This window comes from Dryobates pubescens, chromosome 10, assembly GCF_014839835.1.
Source record: "Dryobates pubescens isolate bDryPub1 chromosome 10, bDryPub1.pri, whole genome shotgun sequence".
Lineage (NCBI taxonomy): Eukaryota > Metazoa > Chordata > Aves > Piciformes > Picidae > Dryobates > Dryobates pubescens.
Window position 1 is genome coordinate 15,975,395 of NC_071621.1, and position 21,749 is coordinate 15,997,143.

Sequence of the window (21,749 nt, forward strand, 5' to 3'; positions counted from 1 at the left end):
TGCTGCCCAGGGAGGTGGTGGAGTCACCATCCCTGGAGGTGTTCAAGAGGGGATTGGATGTGGCAGTTGGTGCCATGGTTTAGTCAGGAAGTCTGTGGTGACAGGTTGGACTTGATGATCTTTGAGGTCTCTTCCAGCCTTGGTGATTCTGTGAAAAGATCTGGTCTTGGTCCTTGAGTAGACAGCAGGACTGTGAAGGACCATGGGAATGACTTGACATTCATCAGCTCCAGCAAGCAGAGGACATCAAAGCCTCTCAGCTAAGAAAAATGAACTTTCTGAGGAAGACCAAAGCTCAACACACTCCACAATCCAAGCCCAGGCTGTTTTCAAAGATTAACCAAACTCCAGAACAAAGACCACTGTCAACAGTCACATTCCTCTGGCACAGCAGAGCTCTGTAGCAACAGTAAATCTTGGCTGCAGGACACAGAACATGAGCGGTCAGGAGTCCAAGTCTGCCCAGGAAATCAGGAATATCAACATCACCATCGTGGAGTTCAAGGGAAAGAAACACACCTCGCTCCTGCTTGCACATTTGGAAAGATGAAAAGGAAGAGAGCAAGCTCAGACCAAAAGCAAAGGGAGCACAAACAGGAAGCATGTGCTGAAAGAAGAATTAAAAACATTTTTATCAAGCTTCAGCAGCACACTAAATGATCCTCCAAATCCTGAGAGGGGTTCTTACACTACTTCTTGGGTACTTAGAATCATAGAATTGTCAGGGTTTGAAAGGGACCTCAAGGATCATCCATTCCCAACTCCCCTGCCATGGGCAGGGACACCTCATACCAGAGCAGGTTGCTCACAGCCACATCCAGCCTGGCTTTCGAAACCTCTAGGAATGGAGCTTCTACCACCTCCCTGGGCAACCTGGGCCAGTGTCTCACCACCCTCATGGGGAAGAGCTCCTTCCTAATATCTAAACTCAAGCTACCCATTTCTACTTTTTTTTTTCCCCCATCTCCCCAGTGCTATGACTCCCTGACTCCCTAAAATGTCCCTCCCCATCTTCCTTGTAGCCCCCTTCGGATACTGGAATGCCACAATTAGGTCTCCTGGGAGCCTTCTCTTCTCCAGACTGAACAGCCACAACTCCCTCAGTCTGTCCTCACAAGTGAGTTGCTTCAGCCCTCTAATCATCTTCATAATGTACTTGATGCCCAGAACCTGCTACAAAAGCATCAGAGATTCACAGAGCCATAGGAGGGTTTGGGTTAGAGGGCTGCTTAGAGATCAACTAGTTCCAACACCCTTGCGCTGTGTTCAGGCTCTAAACAAAAGGCCCTAATTGTTTGATGTTTTCTGGAGGTCAAATGGACACCAAAGAGGTCATAGAATGGGTTGGGGTGGAAGAGACCTCAAGGATCATCCAGTTCCAACACCCCTGCCATGGGCAGGGACACCTTCCACCAGCCCACCAGCTCAAGGCCTCATCCAACCTGGCCTTGAACACCTCCAAGGAGACGGCATCCACAGCCTCCCTGGGCAACCTGTTCCAGGGTCTCCCCACCCTCACTGCAAAGAATTTCTTCCTCATCTCTAGTCTCAATCTTCCCTCTTCTAGCTTCAATCTATTGTCCCCTGTCCTGTCATTCCAAGCCCTTGTCAAAAGTCCCTCCCCAGCACTCCTGCAGCCCCCTTCAGGTACTGGTAGGCTGCTCTGAGGTCTCACAGGATGTTAGGGGTTGGAAGGGACCTCTGCAGATCACTGAGTCCAACCCCAAAGCCTCCCTGAAGCCTCCTCTTCTCCAGGATGAACAGCCCCCACTCTTGCAGCCTGTACCCATAGGGGAGGTTCTCCAGCCCTCTGATCACCTTTGTGCCCTCCTCTGGATCTGCTCCAACATTCCCACATCCCTCTAACAGACAGTCAGGTCACTTCTTTGCCAGTGCCAGACAGACTGGAACACCAACCTTGGATACTGGCAGCAAAATTCTGCAGCTTTACCCATGAAAGGCTCCTGCAGATGATGCTCACCTCCTCTGCAGAACAGCCTAAGCTTCAAACACTTCTACACCAAAGAGGGTTGCATGGCTGGATTTGTTTGCTACACAACTAATTAGATCAGAGTAACCAAGCCAGAGCTGCCTCCATGTAGATTAAGAGGAATAAAGATGAAGCTATTTTAATGTTTGAGTTTTTTGTTGGTTGGAGGTGGGGTTTTTTTAACCTATTTGAGCAGCCTGGTCTGGTGGAAGGTGTCCCTGCCATGGCAGGGGAGGGGTGGGAACTAGATGACGTTTAAGGTCCCTTCCAAGCCAAACCACTCTGTGATTCTATGCTGCTGCACAGCATTTGAACTCTGCATCCATTTTGAAAGATCAGAAGCTTTTAGACAGCTGCAACCCTGGGAGTCTGCACATTTGCCACTGCGTCCCAGAATCCCACCATGGTGGGGCTTGGAAGGGACCTCTGTAGATCATAGAATCAGAGAATGGTTTGGGTTGGAAGGGACCTCCAAATGCCACCCCCTCTGCAGTCAGCAGGGATACCCTCCACCCCATCAGGCTGGTCAGAAACTTGATGAGCCTGACCTTGAATATCTCCAAGAATGAGGCCTCAACCACCTCCCTGGGAAACCTGTTCCAGTGTTCCATCACCCTCATGATAAAGAACCTGAGATAGAGTAGAGTAGACCAGGTTGGAAAAGACCTTTGAGATCATCAAGTCCAACCCATCATCCAACACCATCTCATCAACTAAACGTGGCACTAGGTGCCCCATCCAGTCTCTTCCTAAACACCTTCAGTGATGGTGACTCCACCACCTCCCTGGGCAGCACATCCCAATGGCAAATCACTCTATGAAGTACTTCTTCCTAACATCCAGCCTAAACCTCCCCTGGCACAGCTTGAGACTGTATCCTCTTGTTCTGCACCCCCAGCAGCTTGCCCAGCAGCACCATGGCCAGGGGGGTTTGGAAGCTCTCCACACAAGGAGACTCCACAACCTCTCTGGGCAGCCTCCTCCAGGCCTCCAGCACCGGTACACCAAACAACTTTCTTCTCATCTCCAGGTGGCACCTCATGGGTTCCAGTTTGTGCCCCTTGGCTTGTCCCTGGGCAGCACTCAGCAGATGCCAACCCCATCCTCTTGCCCCCCACAGCCCCTTCAGCTCTTGCTGAGCACTGCTCAGCTCCCCTCTGGGGCTGCTCTTCTGCAGGCTCTCAGCCCCAGGGCTCTCAGCCTTTGCTCCTCACATTGTAGCAGGTGCTTCTGCTCCTTTTGCAAGGAAAAACAAGTATCAGACACCCAAAGAGAACTCCTGCACTTCCAAAGTCTATCACTGTACGAAGAGGCAGAGCTTCAAAAGACTCGGCACCTCCCAGATCATTAGACTTTGAGTTCTTCTCTTTAAAACACACAGGGAAAAAAGGGAAAAAGCAGACACAAATTTGACTCACTGCAACTGCTCAGAGAAACTGCACAAATTACTTCTCTTTCATCTCTTTACTACTATTGAGCAGTAAATGTGGAATGCAAGGAGTAGTTGTAACTCCAACTAACAGAGCCAAAGACTATAACAAAGGCTTGTGGTGACAAAACAAAGGGCAATGGGTTGAAGCTGGAAGAAGGGAGATTGAGACTGGAGATTAGGGAGAAATTCTTGACAGTGAGGGCAGGGAAACACTGGAACAGGCTGTGGATGTCCCCTCCCTGGAGGTGTTCAAGGCCAGGTTGGACGAGGCCTTGAGCAACCTGGGCTGGTGGGAGGTGTCCCTGCCCATGGCAGTGGGGTTTGGAACTGGATGAGCTTTGAGGTCCCTTCCAAGCCAAACTATTTTGTGAATCTATGGATATTAGTTACACAAAATCCTTTGGTACCCTCAAATTAGTCCTGTTTGCTGCACAGAGAGCTGAGTGTGCCTTAACTGCAAAGAAAAGCTGAGGAGGTCTAGAGAAGAAATCAAATCAGTTCCTGAGCTGCACAGAACAAAGATGTGGCAGTTCGACACCCCAGGGGAGGTATTTCAGAGGCACATCATAGAATCACAGAATGCTTTATGTTGGAAAGCACCTCTAAAGGTCACCTAGTCCAACCCCCCCAGCAATCAGCAGGGACATGTGCAACTACAGCAGGATGCTCAGAGCCCCAAACAACCTGACCTGGAATGGTTCCAGGGATGGAGCATCTCCCACCTCTCTGGGCAACCTGGGACAGGGTCTCTACACCCTTAGCACAAAGAATTTCTTCCTTCCATGTAATCTAAATCTCCCTCTTTGTGTTTCAAACCATCCCTCCTTCTCCTGTCACAACAGGCCCTGCTCAGAAGTCTGTCCCCAGCTTTCTCCTCATCCCCTTTAAGTTCTGAAAGGCACCAGAAGGAGCTTTCTCTTCTCCAGGCTGAATAACCCAAACTCTCTCAGCCTGGCCTCACAGCAGAGGGCTTCCAGCCCTCCCACCATAGCAGTTGTCTCCACTGGACACTGTCATAGAATCAAGAAGGTTGGAAGAGACCTCAAAGATCATCAAGTCCAACCTGTCACCCAGGACCTCATGACTAGACCATGGCACCAAGTGCCACATCCAATCCCCTCTTGAACAGCTTCAGGGACAGTGACTCCACCACCTCCCTGGGGCCAGCGGGGCGCCGCAGCGGCGTCCAACAGGTCCACGTCCTTCTTGTGCTGAGCTATCTTGAAGGAGCTCCTCTGTGTTCCAGCATTACTGCTACAGTGAATAAACTTCAGTTGCTCACCTCACATCAAGACCACAGGAGCTGGTGAAATAAATCTATTAACAGTCAGAGGTCTGAGCTTTGTAATGATTCATGTTAAAAGGGAACAAAAGCCTTGTGATGCTCTTCTCTCAATCTGCTGCTTCTCCTTCTGGTATTTCAAAAGGAACTAAATCCTGAAAGTCACACTGGCCTTCCCAGAAATGGTTTGGTTTTCCCCCAGCTATCCACAAATAGAATCACAGAATGGTTTGGGTTGGAAGGGACCTCCAAAGGTCATCTGATCCAACCTCCCCCTGTAGTCAGCAGCACCATCTGGAAATAGCGCCTTGTCCAGCCTCACCTTCAATATCTCCAGGGATGGGGCCTCAACCATCTCCCTCAACCTGTGCCAGTGTTCCACCACCCTCATGGGGCACAACTTCTCCCTCACATCCAATCTAAATCTGCTGTGCTCCAGTTTGAAGCCATTGCCTCTTGCCCTGTCCCTGCAGGCCGCTGCAAACAGTCTCTCTCCATCCTTCCTGTAGCCCCCTTCAGGTACGGGCAGGTTGCAATTAGGTCTCCCTGAAGCCTTCTCTTCTCCAGGCTGAACACCCCCAGCTCCTTCAGTCTGTCCTCATAACAGAGGTGGTCCAACCCCCTGAGCATTTTCATGGCACTCATATCATAGGGCCACACATTGAGAACAAGTCCTGTGAGGAGCAGCTGAGGGACCTTGGGGTGTTTAATCTGGAGACTAAGCCACCCCAGCATGGACTACCATAGGTGATCCTACTTTGGCAGAGGGGCTGGACTTGATGATCTCAGAAGGTCCCTTCCAATCTCTTATGTTCTGTGATTCTGTGAGAAGAGGAGGCTGAGGGAAGACCTCATTGCACTCTATACCTCACTGAAATGAGGGTGCAGTAAGGTGGGGGTTGGGCTCTTCTCCCCAGTCTCAGGTGATAGAAGAAGAGGAAACGGCCTGAAATTGTGCCAGGGGAGGTTTAAGGTTGGAGATTAGGAATAATTTCTTTGCTGCCAGAGTGGTCAGGGATTGGAACAGGCTGCCCAGAGAGGTGGTGGAGTCACCATCCTTGGAGGTGCTCAAGAAACCTGTGGCCATGGCACTTGGGGACATGGTTTGATGGCCGTGGTGGTGTTGGGCTGAAGGCTGGACTCGATCTTAGAGGTCTTTTCCAACCCAAACAATTCTCTGATTCTCTTCAAATACTGCAGTAGAACCTTTTGCCAGGGATCTGCCACACAAGTGTGGACTGGCAGTGTTGAGAAGAAGAGTGAGCAACTGAGAAGATAAAAAGGAAATTCCAAAGCAGGACCTGCATCTAATTAGATGTCACCAGGCAGCTCTATTTACTCGTCCCCTTATTTAGGCAGCTTACATCACACCGAGATAATGAGAAACAATCACACAGGAATCAATCAGCAGGGAAGAAAGCTTTATCAACCACAAGGCCCAAAGCTGCTGCCACCTCTGTCCCTTGTCACTGGGACAACACAGCTGAAAGTGAGCAAAGTACCTTTGGAGATAAGAGAGGCCAAAACGTGGCAGGTTAAAGATAGCAAGAGGAGGAAAAGGAGCTGCTGGGTATCAAGGCGCAGGAATGTTGCCTGGTTTTGTCCATGAGGACAGACAGACATCGATTGTTAGGTCAAACATTAACAGAATTTCAGCAGCCTGACATCTGGTGCTGCTCCCAGAGAGAAATTCGCCATCAGGGCCAGAGATAAAACTGGTTGTGGGTGCATGAAGACTGTGGCCAACAGATCAAGGGAGGCTCTGCTCCTCTACTCTGCCCTGGTGAGGCTACATCTGGAGTACTGCATCCCATTGTGGGCTACACAGATCAAGAGAGGCAGGGAACTACTGGAGAGAGTCCAGAGGAGGCTACAAAAGTGCTGAGGGGCCCGGAGCAGCTCTGTGAGGAGCAAAGGCTGAGAGCCCTGAGGCTGTGGAGCCTGGAGAAGAGCAGCCCCAGGGGGGATCTGATCAATGCTCAGCTCAAGGGGCTGAGGGGGTCAAGAGAATGGGGCTGGGATCTTCTCAGAGGTGCCCAGGGACACGACAAGAGGTAAAAGGCACAAACTGGAAGCCATGGAGGTTCCATCTGAAGATGAGGTGAACCATCCCTTTTATGAGAGTGCAGGAGCCTTGGAGCAGGCTGCCCAGAGAGGCTGTGGAGTCTCCATCTCTGGAGAGACTAAAACCCACTTGGACATGACCCTTCTTTATCAAGCAGGTTGGACTAGATGATCCCTAGAGGTCCCTTCCAACCTCTACCATTCTGTGACTCTGTGATATTCAAACATCTTTAAAAGCACTTTTGATCCAAGATCATCTTAAGAGTATCATAACCTCAGGAAAAATTGTGGATAACTTATTTCTGCTGCACATTACATGGATTTAAAAGTGGTCACAAGTGCCAAAATCTTCCTCCCTAACACTGGCTGGCATCTAGCACACAAGCTAGAAATAACTTAGGAGCTTTACCATCAGAAACCTTCTAAAGCCTTCTACATGGCTGAGCTCTGCACAGAAAAATCAGACAGCAGCAGGTTGGGTCTCTCTCATTAAAAGGAAGCTTGCTGAAGAATATGCAGGAGGAGAGAGATGAGCGTGAACAACCTTCAGGAGGTTGGACCTGACCACCTGCTCACAGGCACAAAGAAAGGAACACTTAAGATGACTTGAAAGCCTCTTACCAGGAACAAGGAAGGAGGGGTACAAGGTGGAACCCAGGAGGATGCACCTCAGCGTGAGGAGAAACTTCTTTGGTGTGAGGGTGCTGGAGCCCTGGGAGCAGGCTGCCCAGAGAGGTTGTGGAGTCTCCTTCTCTGGAGACTTTCAGTCCCATCTGGATGTGCTCCTGCGTGACCTGCCCTAGGTGATCCTGCTTTGGCAAGGGGCTTGGACTTGGGCATCTCCAGGGGTCCCTTCCAACCCCTAACATTCTGTGATTTCCTCTTGTTCTAACACCTGATATTAGGGAGACGAAGCCAACCCCCAGCTCCCAACTCCTTAGGGAGTTGCAGACAGCAATGAGGTCTCCCCTCAGCCAACTCTTGTCCAGACTAAGCAACCCCAGGTCCCTCAGCTGCTCCTCCCCAGCCCTGTTCGCCAGCTTTGTTGTCCTTCTCTGGACATGCTCCAGCACTTCAATGTGATGTGAGTGACACCACATTAAGTGACTCAGAAGATTAAATTACCCCAGTGACTAGAATTAGACCAAAAACCATTGAAAGTCAGATGCACATCCATCAGAAAACTGAAACCCCCTCAGCTGTAACAGAAGGTGACAGCAAGGTTAAAAGTCCACGAGGAGCAGAAGCTGAACTCAATAACCACCTGGAAATGGCAAAGTCCCACAGTACCAAGTCCTCCATGGCCAAGATAACCATGGCACGTGGGCCCCTAGCTGAAGAACAGGAGAAAACTCTCTCTAGACCTCTGCCTCCTGCTTCAGAGTATTCCCAGGAGTTATGACCTGACCACATCATCTACCTCATTCAGCAGAAGCAGCTTTCCACTCACCAGTGTGGACAAAGCACCAGCACAGGTGAGGGGTTGACCTCCTGGAAAGCAGCTCCATAGAGAAGGACCTGGGAATGTTGGTGGATGAAAACTTCCCCAGGAGCCAGCAACATGCTCTCAGGGCCAGGAGGGCCAATGGTCTTCTGGGGGCCATAAAGAAGAAAGTGGACAGCAGATCAAGGGAGATTCTCCTCCACCTCTACTCTGTCATAGGGAGGCCACATTTGGAGTACTGTGTGCAGTTCTGGGCTCCACAGCTGAAGAGAGACAGGGATCTACTGAAGAGAGTCAGAGGGGCCTGCAGCAGCTCTGCCAGAAGCAAAGGCTGAGAGCCCTGGGGCTGAGGGTCTGGAGAAGAGCAGCCCCAGAGGGCATCTGATCAATGCTCAGCAAGAGCTAAAGGGCCTCAGGAGGGCAAGAGGATAGGGACAGACTCTTCTCAGTGGTGCCCAGAAACAGAACAAATGGCACAAACTGGAGCCCAGAAGCCTCCCTCTCAACATGAGCTGAAACTTCTTTGTTGTGTGGGTGCTGGAGGCCTGGAGCAGGCTGCCCAGAGAGGCTGTGGACTCTCCTCCTGTGGAGAGCTTCCAATCCCCCCTGGCCATTGTGCTCCTGGGCAAGCTGCTGTGGGTGTCCTTGCTTTAGCAGGGGGTTTGGACTGGGTGATCTCCAGAGGTCCCTTCCAACCCCCACAATGCTGGGACTCTGTCCCTCAGAGTTTCCTCTTGGAGACTTCTCCTCTCTAGGCTGAACAGCCCCAACTCTCCCAGCCTGTCCCCACATATGGGAGGTTCTGCAGCCTTCTGAGCACCTTCATGGCCTCCTTTGGACCCACACCAACGCTCCCCATGTCCTTCTTGTGTTGGGCACACCAGACCCAGATGCAGTGCTGCAGGTATCAATCATAACTTCTAGCAAAGACCTAAAACCCACTTCAGACACAGCACCAGCCATCAGCTTCTCCCAGTCAGCCCAGCTCCCCTAACCTCAGTGTCTTTTTCAGTGTTACCTGCTTTCAAAAACACCAACCTGAGACTCTGTTTGCATGAGGAACCCTGGAGGTGGTTTTTCCTTTCTGACTAACCCCAGTATTGTGGCACAAACATGGGCAGTGCCAAGAAGCAGCCTTCAGGATGTGCCAAGGGGGATTTTCAGCAGGACAAAAAGTGAACTTGTTTTGAGCCAGCTTGACACACAGTCAGAAGTACTTCAGTGAAGCCAGTTGTGGTGGAGCAATGTTGTCTCCTGCTAGTCACCACACCCTTCTCACAGAGGCAAGAGACAAGAATCTGTGCCCTCAAGATAGACAATATAATGGACTAGGAACTGGACTAACATGAAATCAGCTTTGCTGGTTGATGCACATCTCCATGGTCACCCAGGAAAGTCTAAAATAACTTCCAGACTGGCACATGAGGAAGAATTCCTTTCCTGTGAGGGTGCAACAGCACTGGAACAGGCTGCTCAGTTGTGGAGTCTACTTTTTCCCCTTGTAAAAGGTGCAGAAGCACTTGGCACTGTGTCTCCAGGGGCCTGGAGCAGCTCTGTGAGAAGGAAAGGCTGAGAGCCCTGGAGCTGCTGAGCCTGGAGAAGAGTAGCCCCAGAGGGGATCTGATCAATGCTCAGCAAAAGCCAAAAGGGGCTGTGGGGAACAAGAGGATGGGGTTGGGATCTTCTGAGTGGTGCCCAGGGACAGGACAAGAGGCAATGGGCACAAGCTGGTACCAAGGAGGTTCCCTCTGAACATGAGGAGAAAATTGTTTGGTGTGAGGGTGCTGGAGGCCTGGAGTAGGCTGTCCAGAGAGGTCGTGGAGTCTCCTTGTGTGGAGAGCTTCCAACCCCCCCAGCCATGGTGCTGCTGGGCAAGCTGCTGGGGGTGCCCTGCTTTAGCAGGGGGGTTGGGCTGGATGAGCTCCAGAGGTCCCTTCCAACCCCTACCATGCTGAGATTCTGTGGCACAGAGGGGAAGAAAACTCTCTTCAACCTCCTCCAGCCATGAAGCAAGATGAAATGGGTGGCATGCCCTCTGCATCAACAGCCTCAACAGGAATTGTTTACAGAAGCCTTTGTGCAGGCTTTGCTAAAAAGGCCAAGAGTATGGTCTATGAAAGGTGCTAAAAGTACTATTGGCAAAGGATGCAAAACCTGCCAACTAAACCCTTTTTCCCCACCAAACAAGATGAAACAAACTCAACCCAACAGCATAGGAAATTAAGCCAGGCTAGACTAATTTTGTCTGGAATGATAAGAATGCTCTTCCTCTTTCCAACCCTGCTTATCCTGACATTTGGGCTATGTTCTGAACATCTCCAGTTCCTCTTACATACAAATTAAGAGAGTATCAGAGTGGCAGAAGTCACCAGGAACCTCTGGAGATCATCTGGTCCAGCTTCTGATAAAGCATCTTCACCCAGGGCAGCCTGCCCAGGATCACAATGGCCAGGGGGGGCTGGAAGCTCTCCACAGAAGGAGACTCCACAACCTCTCTGGGCAGCCTGCTCCAGGCCTCCACCACCCTCACAACAAAGAAGTTCCAGCTCATATCGAGAGGGAAGCTTCTGGGTTCCAGTTTGTGCCCATTGCCAACTGTCCTGTTGCTGGGCAGCTCTGAAAAGAGTCTGGCACCATCCTCTTGCCCCCTGCCCTTTAGCTCTTGCTGAGCATTGAGAAGACCCCCACTCAGTTTGCTGTTCTCCAGGCTAAACAGTCCCAGCACTTTACAGTGTTTGTGAAGAGCTGGGATTCAAAATCTTTAGAGAACCTCAGAAGGGAAACTTATACTCACAGAATCAGGCTTGGGCTTGACCAAGTGGATCAAAGAAAGAACATTTTGGTCCTTGAGAATTATCCTGTAGGATATATGCTAACATACTGAGCTTCATGGAATGGTTTGGGTTGAAAGGAACCGTAAAGATCATCCTGTTCCAACCCCCTGCCATGGGCAGAGACACTTTCCACTAGTCCAGGTTGCTCAAAGCCTCATGCAACCTGGCCTCATCCAACCTCACCTCCATGGAGGGGACACCCACAGCCTCCCTGGGCAACCTGTTGCAGTGTCTCACCACCCTCACTGGAAAGAATTTCTCCCTAATCTCCAGTCTCAACCTCCTCTCTTCCAGCTTCAATCCATTCCCTCTCATCCTATCCTTACTACTCCTTGTCAAAAGTCCCTCCCCAGCACTCCTGTACTGGGAGGCTGCTGTAAGCAGTTGATTTTCAGCTACACCTTGCAAATGTCACCATCGAGATCTGTTACAAAGGCAACTTCCCCGGGCTGCTTTTCTCCAGCTCTGCCGAGCGCCGACTGTGTTGAAAAATGACAGCTCCAGGAAAAGCCACTCTGGGCTGGAAGCCAGAGAAGAAAACACCCACACAACCTTCTGCAGGCTGGAGAATTCATTCTTAAAAAAAGGAGGCACTCAGTCAAAACTGGAAATGTAACTTTAGGCCAAGAATGCCTGTTCTGTTTAGGACCAGAAGCAGTTTGGGTTGCCGTCTATCCAAAGCACGGTGCTCACCGCCTAATGCAACCTTCTCCTGAAAGCCCTTCCAAACTCAAGACTTCCAGAGCTGCTGCTGGAGTTGGTTTAGTCCAGAAAAGCTCCTTCAAACGCAAACCTTAAAGCTAAAGTGGAGGGAAAAATCCCAATCATATCTTTCTGATGTGAGAAATGGATCATAGGATGTTAGGGGTTGGAAGGGACCTTCAAAGATAGAATAGAATAAACCAGGTTGGAAGAGACCTTCGAGATCATTGTGTCCAACCCATCATCCAACACCACCTAATCAACTAAACCATGGCACCAAGCACCCTATCAAGGCTTCTCCTGAACACCTCCAATGATGGTGACTCCACCACCTCCCTGGGCAGCCCATTCCAATGGGCAATCACTCTCTCTGTGTAGAACTTCCTCCTAACCTCCAGCCTAAACCTCCCCTGGCACAGCTTGAGACTGTGTCCTCTTGTTCTGGTGCTGGCTGCCTGGGAGAAGAGACCAACCTCTGCCTGTCTACAACCTCCCTTCAGGTAGCTGTAGAGAGCAATAAGGTCTGCCCGGAGCCTCCTCCTCTCCAGGCTAAGCAATCCCCGCTCCCTCAGCCTCTCCTCAAGGCCAACTCCCCTGCCAGAGCAGGACCATAGAATCCAGCACAGGTCACACAGGAATGCATCCAGGTGAGTCTTGAAAGTCTCCAGAGGAGACTCCACAACCTCTCTGAGCAGCCTGCTCCAGGGCTCTGTGACCCTCACAGTGAAGAAGTTCCTCCTCATGCTGAGGTGGAACCTCCTGTGCTGGAGTTTATATCCATTGCCCCTTGCCCTATCCCAGGGTGCAACTGAGCAGAGCCTGTCCCCTCCCTCCTCACCCCCAGCCCTCAGATATTGATACACATTTATTAAATCCCCTCTCAGTCTTCTATTTTCAAGGCTAAAAGCCCCCAGGCTCTCAGCTTCTCCTCATAGGGTACATGCTCCAGTCCCTTAATCATCCTAGGCAGCACTGGTCAGGCCACACCTCAAATAGTGTGTTCAGATTTGGGCTTCTCACTCCAAGGGGTACATTAAGGGGATTGAGTGTGTCCAGAGAAGCACAAAGAAGGTGGGGAAGCAGCTGGAGAACAGGGCTGGTGAGAAGCAGCTGAGAGAACTGGGGCTGTTGAGCCTGGGAAAAAGAAGACAGAGGTGAGACCTTCTGGCTCTCTGCAACTCCCTGAGACGAACTTGGAGTGAGGTGGAGGTTGGCCTCTTCTGCCAAGGAACAATCGACAGGACAAGAGGAGATGGCCTCAAGTTGCACCAGGGGAGGTTCAGGTTGGACATGAGGAACAACTTCTTCCCTAAAAGGGTTATCAAGGCCTGGGGCAGCCTGAGCACTGCTGTGGTAGAGTCCAAATCCCTGGAGGGATTTAAAAGATGTGGAGATGTGCTGATGAGGGACATGGTTTAGAATCACAGAATGGTCTGGGATGGAAGGGACCTCTAAGGTCATCCAGTCCAAACTCCTCTGCACTCAGCAGGGACATCCTCCACTAGCTCAGGTTGCCCAGAGCCTGTCAAGCCTCACCTTGAATGTCTCCAGGGATGGGGCCTCAACCACCTCCCTGGGCAACCTGTTCCAGTGTCCCACCACCCTCATGGGGCAGAACTTGTTCCTCACTCAATCCAAAGGAACACAAAATCAATCTGCTAATAGTTCAGTGAGATCTTGCTTGGAAACCCAGAATCCAGACAGTCTATCTTTGACTTTTTTTGCCATCAGAAGTTCTCCTATGTGAATGATTTCCTGCTGTTTAAACAGTAGTCCTCCCTAAAAAGCATATTTATGTTTCAGGGAGTAAAATGCTAACTCAGAACAGTTTCACTGATACACTGAAGAGCTCCAGCTTCCACACATGATGCTGAAGTCATCATCTTGACCAGAATATTTCACAGATCAATCACAACTGGCATAGGTTCCTTCTAGCCCAGCCCATTCTATGATTCCTCAAGAAATACAGAAAGAGGAAATCCATCAGTTTTTAGATATCAAGCATTAAGAAAAAAATGCATCAGGACAGGCTGGGAGGTGATCTGCTGGAGAGCAGCCCTGGGGAGAAGGACCTGGGAGTCCTGGTGGATAACAAGTTCTGCATGGGCCAGCAATGTGCCCTGGTGGCCAAGAAGGCCAATGGGATCCTGGGCTGCATTCAGCAGAGTGTGGCCAGCAGATCCAGGGAGGTTCTCCTCCCCCTCTACTCTGCCCTGCTGAGACCTCACCTGGAATACTGCATCCAGCTCTGGGCTCCCCAGTTCAAGAGGGATCTGCTGGAGAGAGTCCAAGGGAGGGCTACCAGAATGCTGAAGGGACATGGAGCACTGCCTGGTGAGGAGAGGCTGAGAGCCCTGGGGCTGGTTAGCCTGGAGAGGAGAAGGCTGAGAGGGGATTTAATAAATGTTTATTAATATCTGAGGGCTGGGGGTCAGGAGGGAGGGGACAGGATCTGCTCAGTTGCACCCTGGGATAGGATAAGGGGCAATGGATACAAACTCCAGCACAGGAGGTTCCACCTCAACATGAGGAGGAACTGCTTCACTGGGAGGGTCCCAGAGCCCTGGAGCAGGCTGCCCAGAGAGGTTGTGGAGTCTCCTTGTCTGGAGACTTCTAAGCCCCATTTGGATGTGTTCCTGTGTGACCTGTGCTGGATTCTATGGCCCTGCTCTGGCAGGGATTTGGACTTGATGATCTTCAAGAGTCCCTTCCAACCTCTAGCATCCTGTGGGCCTGTGATGAAGGAGTGTGGCCCAGGCCTCCATTTCACTATGCCAATTCAAACCTGAATCATCACACTGGGGCTGTGTTTAGATTGAAACCAATTTTTGTCTTCTTCTCTTCCTCACTCAAAAACTTGGGACTTCCACACCCAGTAAACAACAGGATTGGGTTGTTGGTGGGTGTTTTTTTCTTCTTTTTATTTTAACTACATTCCAAGCCTCCCCTCAAACAGTTCCAGTCAAAACATCACCAGGTTTTAATTCTTCCAAGAATGTGAGCATCTCATTAAAGGGCTGCCTAATTACAGGTAGCGTGCCCAGACCACGGCTTCTGTGGTCGCTTTACAGGGAGCTCAGAAAGCACCACCACCAACTGCTCTCAAAACAGTTTCTGGGATTTCTACATGTTTCATCTTAAAGTCAACAATCCTGGGTTCAGACTGGGGCCCCTCACTACAAGATGGACACCGAGGTGCTGGAGTGTGTCCAGCGAAGAACGACTAAGCTGGTGAAGGGCTCTGAACGTCAGCAACAGCTGAGGGAATTGAGGTGGTTCAGTCTTCAGCCCTGGAGGAATTCAAAGTCAGGCTTGAGGTGGCTCTGAGCTACCTGATTTAGTTGGGGATGTCCCTGCTGACTGCAGGGTGGTTGGACTAGATGAGCAACCTTCAACCCCAACCATTCTGGGATTGTATGATTCAGAAGAGGAGGCTGAGGGGAGACTTCATCACCCTCTACAGCTACCTCAAAGGAAGTTGGAGAGATGTGGGGGTTGGCCTCTCTCTCACGTGCAGCATGTGATAGGACAAGAGGAAACAGCCTCAAGTTGTGCCAGGGAGGTTCAAGTTGGATATTAGGAACTATTCCTTCCCAGCAAGGGTTCTCAGGCACTGGAACAGGTTGCCCAGGGAGGTGAAGTCACCATGCCTGGAGGTGTTTCAAAGATGCACGGATGTGGTGCCGAGGGACATGGTTTAGTGGTACTGTCCTAGCAGCAGAGCTGGGAGCGTGAGCTCTAAGCGAGCTGTTGGACTTGATGATCTCAAAGGTCTCTTCCAGCTTCAACAGTTCTATAATGATGTTGTGTCCCCTCAGCTAATTAACAGAGCCTGAGGGGAAAAAAAATAAACCAGGAAGCCACAACACTCACTGGTGCTGAGAAAGAGCAGCTCAAGAGCTGATTAGGTTAGATGAGGCTCGGAGAAACCTGATTTAGGTGAAGATCCTTGAAGCTGTTGAAGTTATCCTGGCTCACTGCAGGGGGGTTGGACAAGATGACCTTGAAAGGTCCCTTTCAAACCATTCTGTGCTACTCTGAAGAGGAAAGAAATGGCATCAATTCCTCAGAAAAGTGCAAGCTTTAAAGACAAAACCCCCTGAGCCTCAAGATCCACTGGTTGCACAAGGGAAGTCTTCCCAAGTGTGAGTCAAACACAGATTGAAACAGCACTGGCCATCATTTTCTGGAGTTCTCTTCTTGGCAGGCAGCAGATTTCACAGAGCACAGAAGCAAAATCAATCTCCTCCTACTTAAATAAAGCTGCAAATACCAGAAGTGAGCATCACATCTGCTGGAGTGAGTGACCTTGAAGGAAAAAGGAAAGGTGACAATGAAGGAGTAAATGGTGAGCAGGGAGGTGACTTCCTCCTGCAAAGGAGAACTGAAGAAGAAAGGCTTTTCTCAAACACCACCCCCCCCAAGCCAGGGGCAAACATGCTCTGGAGACCAATACAAGGCTCAAGACTATGCAGGCTGCATTCCCTGCAGCTGGAGACCAGAAAGAACATGAAGAAAAAGTGAACTCCTCACTACCATCATGCCTCAGGCCAGGAACAGCAAAGCTTTCTCCTCCTTTTTCAGAGTCTCTTATGGCATCCTAACCCATAAGGCTTTATACACACAGAAATGCCAATTAGAGAATCACTGAGGTTGGAAAACACCTCCAAGACCATCCAGTCCAACCATCAAGCCAGCCCTGCCAAGTCCACCACTAAACCATGTCCCCCCACACCACATCTCCACAGCTTTTAATCCCTCCAGGGTGTCAGGGAGTGATAGGACTGGGGGGAATGGAGCAAAACTAGAAGGGGGGAGATTCAGATTGGATGTCAGGAAGAAGTTCTTCTCCATGAGGGTGGTGAGAGCCTGGCACAGGTTGCCCAGGGAGGTGGTGGAAGCCTCATCCCTGGAGGTTTTGAAGGCCAGGCTGGATGTAGCTGTGAGCAACCTGCTCTGGTGTGAGGTGTGCCTGCCCATGGCAGGGGGGTTGGAACAGGAGGATCCTTGAGGTTCTTTCCAACCCTAACAATTCTATGATTCTATAGGGACTCCACCACTGACCTGGGCAGCCTGAACCAGGGCTTAACCACTCATACAGCGTAGAAATTGTTCCTGATATCCAACCTTAACCTCCCCTGGGGCAGCTTGAGGGAGCTTCCTCTTGTCCTGTTGCTTCTTATCTGGGAGAAGAGACTGACCCCCACCTGGCTCCAACTCACTTGCAGGGAGTTGCAGAAAGCCAGGTCTCCCCTCAGCCTTCTTTTCTCCAGGCTGAACAACCACAAGTCCCTCAGCTGCTCCTCACCAGCCCTGATCTCCAGACCCTTCCCCAGCATTCGTGCCCTTCTCTGGACCTATTCCAGCACCTCAATGAACTTCCTGGAGTGAGGAGCCCAAAACAAAATCCAGGACTTGAAGTGCAGCCTCACCAGTTCTCAGTACACCTCCCTACTCCTGCTGGGCACTATTTCTGATTCAAACCAGGATGCTGCTGGCCTTCTTGGCCACCTGGGCACACACTGGTCCATCTTCAGCCAGCTGTTGCCCAGCACCCCCAGGTCATTTTCCACCAGGCAGCTTTACACTCTCTTATATTTTTCATTTCCAGTTATCTATCCCTGTGCAGCTCTCTCCATGCTGCAATGAAACCGTGCCCTACCCCAGTATCTGTTCAGTGAGCTGCACTGTAGCTGCTGTGTTAGATTTGCTGTATTTACATCTGGAACAGCACAGAATCACAAAATGCAGGGGTTGAAAGGGACCTCTGGAGACCATCAAGTCCAATCCCCTTGCCAAGGCAAGTTCACCTAGAGAAGGTCACAAAGGAACACATCCAGGTGGGTTTTGAATGTCTGCAGAGATGGAGACTCCACTTCTCTGGGCAGCCTGTTCCAGTGCTCTGCCACCCTTACATTAAAGAAGATCCTCCTCATGTTTAGATCTGTTTGAATTTGTGCCTATTACCCCTCTCCTGTCACTGGGCACCACTGAGAAAAGCCTGGTCCCATCCTCCTGACACTCATCTGATCAACACGGATGAGATTCCCCCCCTCAGGCTGCTCTTCTCCAGACCCCAAATCCCCACTTCCCTCAGCCTTCCCGCATCAGAGACCTTCAAGTCCCCTCTGCATCTCTGCCGCCCTTCGCTGGACCCTCTCCAGCAAATCCCTGTCCTTCCTGAACCCAGAACTGGCCGGAGTTTCCACTTCAGCAGCTTGACTTGCAGCCAAAGCTGCCATAAACCTTATCATGAACCCACCAACATCAGCGGGGAGATTCCAGCAGCGCAGTCAAACTCCGCCAGCCAGCACAGCAAAAGGTTCCAGGCAGCTGTACTCAGGGGAGCGGATCTCAGCGCACACAACGACGTGTTACAACTAGCAGCAACCAGCTCTCTGCTGCAGAGAAATATTCATTCATGCTTTGATTCTCTTTTTGGTATGTTTTTCCCCCCCCACACACACTATGTTCCAAAGCATCTGTGCTGTTCCCTCAGACTTGTTATGACAGGACTGAGACACCGAGCTGGAGACGCCTAGGAAGTGCTGCGTCCTCAGAATGGGAATAGAAACACAAATTCCCACTGAGTTCCTTCTTCTCTCACTCACAGGCTCCACATCCAATCTTGCTACACATCAGCAGAGCAGCAGCAAGAGGACAATGCCAGCTGACAGCACACCACCATACAGGAAAACAGAATCATAGAACTGTCAGGGTTGGAAGGAACCTCAAGGGAGCCAGTTCCAGCTCCACTGCCATGGCCAGGGACACCTCACACCAGAGCAGGTTGCTCACAGCCACCTCCAGCCTGGCCTTCAAAACCTCCAGGGATGAGGCTTCCACCACCTCCCTGGGCAACCTGTGCCAGTGTCTCACCACACTCATGGGGAAGAACTTCTTCCTACCATCCAATCTCAATCTAGCCACTTCCAGTTTTGCTCCATTCCCCCCCAGTCATACAATAGAATACAGAATTGAGCAGGTTGGAAAAGACTTTTGAGATCATCCAGTCCAACCTGTCACCCAACACCATCTGATCAACTAAACCATGGCACTAAGTGCCTCATCCAGGCTCTTTTTAAACACTTCCAGTGGTGGTGACTCCACCACCTCCCTGGGCAGCACATTCCAATGGCCAATCTCTCTGTGAAGAACTTCTTCCTCATAGCCAGCCCAAACCTCCCCTGGTGCAGCTTGTTCTGTGTCCTCTTGTTCTGGTGCTGGGTGCCTGGGAGAAGAGACCAACCCCCAGCTGGCTACAACCTCACTTCAGGGAGTTGTAGACAGCAATGAGGTCTCCCCTGAGCCTCCTCTTCTCCAGGCTAAGCAACCCCAGCTCCCTCAGCCTCTCCTCACAGGGCTGTGCTCCAGACCCCTCCCCAGCTTTGTTGCCCTTCTCTGGACACCTTCCTAATCTCAAGATCTTTCTTAAACTGAGGGCCCCAGATCTGGACACAGCACTCAAGGTGTGGCCTAACCAGTGCTGAGTACAGGGGCAGAATGACTTCCCTGTGATAGTCCTAATACTATCTGACATCCTAAAAAGTCCCTCTGTATCTCTAAATATGTTTTCTTGTCAGGAGCCCAGCAAGCTCCTAAGCTCATGGTTTTGGCAACTCCTTTTACGCCATGATTTTAGTTGAAAGTGCTGAAAAAATGAGTTTGGGACCCCTCAAGCAGAATGACTGCGTTGCTATTCCATCTCAGCCAGGAAATCATGCAACATCTCCACATCCTTCTTCCAGACAGTGTACAATAAACTGCCTGAAAATGATGAAGCAAGACACTCAATGATGCAAGACACTCAACAGCAGAAAATCAGCTAAGACATAAGGAAGGTGGCTTTGACAGCTCTGACATTCACTAAGTAGCAGCTGGGCTTTCTCAAGGCTGGGCTTATGCACTGACTTTAGTTCCATGTGAACCTGTCTTGCTTTGCTCTCTCCTTCCTCACATCCTCACTCCTCCTACCACTCCATTCTAGCAGCCATGCAGCAAGCTGGATCAGGGAATGGGCTGATCCCCAAATTCTCCTTTCTGGGGAGATGAGTAGGGGGAAATTTGATTTCACAGACTCATAGAACAGTTTAGGTTGGAAGGGATCTTCAAGATGATGTAGCTCTAACACCTTCCACTAGACCAGGTTGCTCAAAGCCTCATCCAACCTGGCCTTGAACACCACCAGGGAGGGGACACCTACAGCTTCCCTAGGCAACCTGTTCCAGTGTCTCACCACCCTCACTGTCAAGAATTCCTTCCTAATCTCCAGTCTCAATCCCTGCTCTTCCAGCTTCAATCCACTCCCTCTCTTCCTGTCACTCTAAGCCCTTGCGAAAAGTCCCTCCCCATCTCTCTTGTAACCCCCTTCAGGCACTGGAAGGCTGCTCTAAGGTCTCCTTGGAGCCTTCTCTTCTCCAGGCTGCACAACCCCAACTCCTTCAGCCTGTCGCCATAGGGGATGTTCTCCAGCCCTCTGATCATAGAATGGGCTGGGTTGGAGGGAACCTCCAAAGGTCATCCAGTCCAACCCCCATCTTGGTGCCATCCTCTGGACCCACTTTCAGGTGGGTAAATTCCCTAATCCATGGCTCACCCATTCTTCTGCTCCTACAGGGAGACAGCAGAAATAGTTGGCAAGCAAGGCAGCCCTTCAGCAGTGGTCCAGGCTTTAGAACAGAGGAAACCAGCAGGCAGGCGGAGGTTGGTCTCTTCTCCCAGGCACCCAGCACCAGAACAAGACGACACAGTCTCAAGCTGCACCAGGGGAGGTTTAGGCTGGAGGTTAGGAAGAAGTTCTACACAGAGAGAGTGATTGCCCATTGGAATGGGCTGCCCGGGGAGGTGGTGGAGTCACCATCATTGGAGGTGTTCAGGAGGAGACTTGATAGGGTGCTTGATGCCATGGTTTAGTTGATTAGGTGGTGTTGGATGATAGGTTGGACTCGATCTCAAAGGTCTCTTCCAACCTGGTCTATTCTATTCTAAACACAACCCCATCATTGCTGGCAACACATAAAAGTGAAGAGGGCTCTAAGAAGGCATTTTAGACTATACTAACATGAACTGCAAAGGCAGAAAAAGCTCATTGGAAAAGAAGGGCTGAATGCAACCTTCGAGGTAACGCAACCCTCACCTAACCCCTTCAGAAAGTTGATAGCATTTAAAGACAAGACAGGAACAGCAAATGGAATGAAAGTGTGGCTCTTACAGGCTTCTTCACAGGCTTGCAGATGCCTGCACACACCAAAAAGGCAACTATGCCCATGGCCCAGCAAGCCAAGGGCAATTTCAGACTGCTACATGGGACTTACTCCCTGCCACCCAACAGAAAATCAGAGCATTGCTTTGGTTGGAAAACACCTTCCAAGACCATTGACTTCATCATAGAATCATTGAGGCTGGAAATACCTCCAAGATCATCCAGTTCAAACATTAACCCAACACCACCAAGTCCACCAGTAAAACATGTCCCTCAGCACCACATCTAATCACAGAACCATGGAACTGTTTGGGTTGAAAAACACCTCTAAGATCATCAAGTCCAACCATCAACCCAACACCACTATGGCCATCAAACCATGGCCCCAAGTGCCATGGCCACACATTTCCTGAACTCCTCCAGGGATGGGGACTCCACCACCTCCCTGGGCAGCCTGTTCCAATCCCTGACCACTCTGGAAGCAGAGAAATTTTTCCTAATCTCCAACCTTACCCTCCCCTGACACAATTTCAGGCTATGTGCTCTCCTTCTGTCACTAGGGAGAAGAGCCCAACTCTCAGCTGGCTCCAACCTCCTTTCAGGTCTCCTCTTAGCCTCCTCTTCTCCAGACTGAACAACCCCAGATCCTTCAGCCTCCCCTCCTATAGATTTTTCTCCAGACCCTTCAACAGCTTTCTGGCCCTTCTCTGGCTTCTCAATCCCTGCAGGGATAGTGTCTCCACCATGGCCCTGGGCAGCCTGTTCCTGAACCTTTTGATATTGGGGTTGTTTTTTTTCC

The 21,749-nt window shown here is 50.6% G+C and overlaps 1 protein-coding gene across 2 annotated transcripts in view; it reads right to left on the reverse strand.

Moving 5' to 3' along the window:
- Nucleotides 1-21,749, reverse strand: part of FCHSD2 (FCH and double SH3 domains 2) — a 227,818-nt gene that overhangs the window by 190,652 nt on the left and 15,417 nt on the right. Inside the window, exon 1 of one of the 2 annotated variants that reach the window (XM_054164635.1) lies at nt 18,011-18,069. The exons of the other annotated variant lie outside the window; for it this stretch is intronic. The gene's annotated coding sequence lies outside the window, so the exon portion shown is untranslated. Of the gene's footprint in view, nt 1-18,010; nt 18,070-21,749 lie in introns of those variants that run through there. 2 annotated transcript variants of the gene reach the window in all.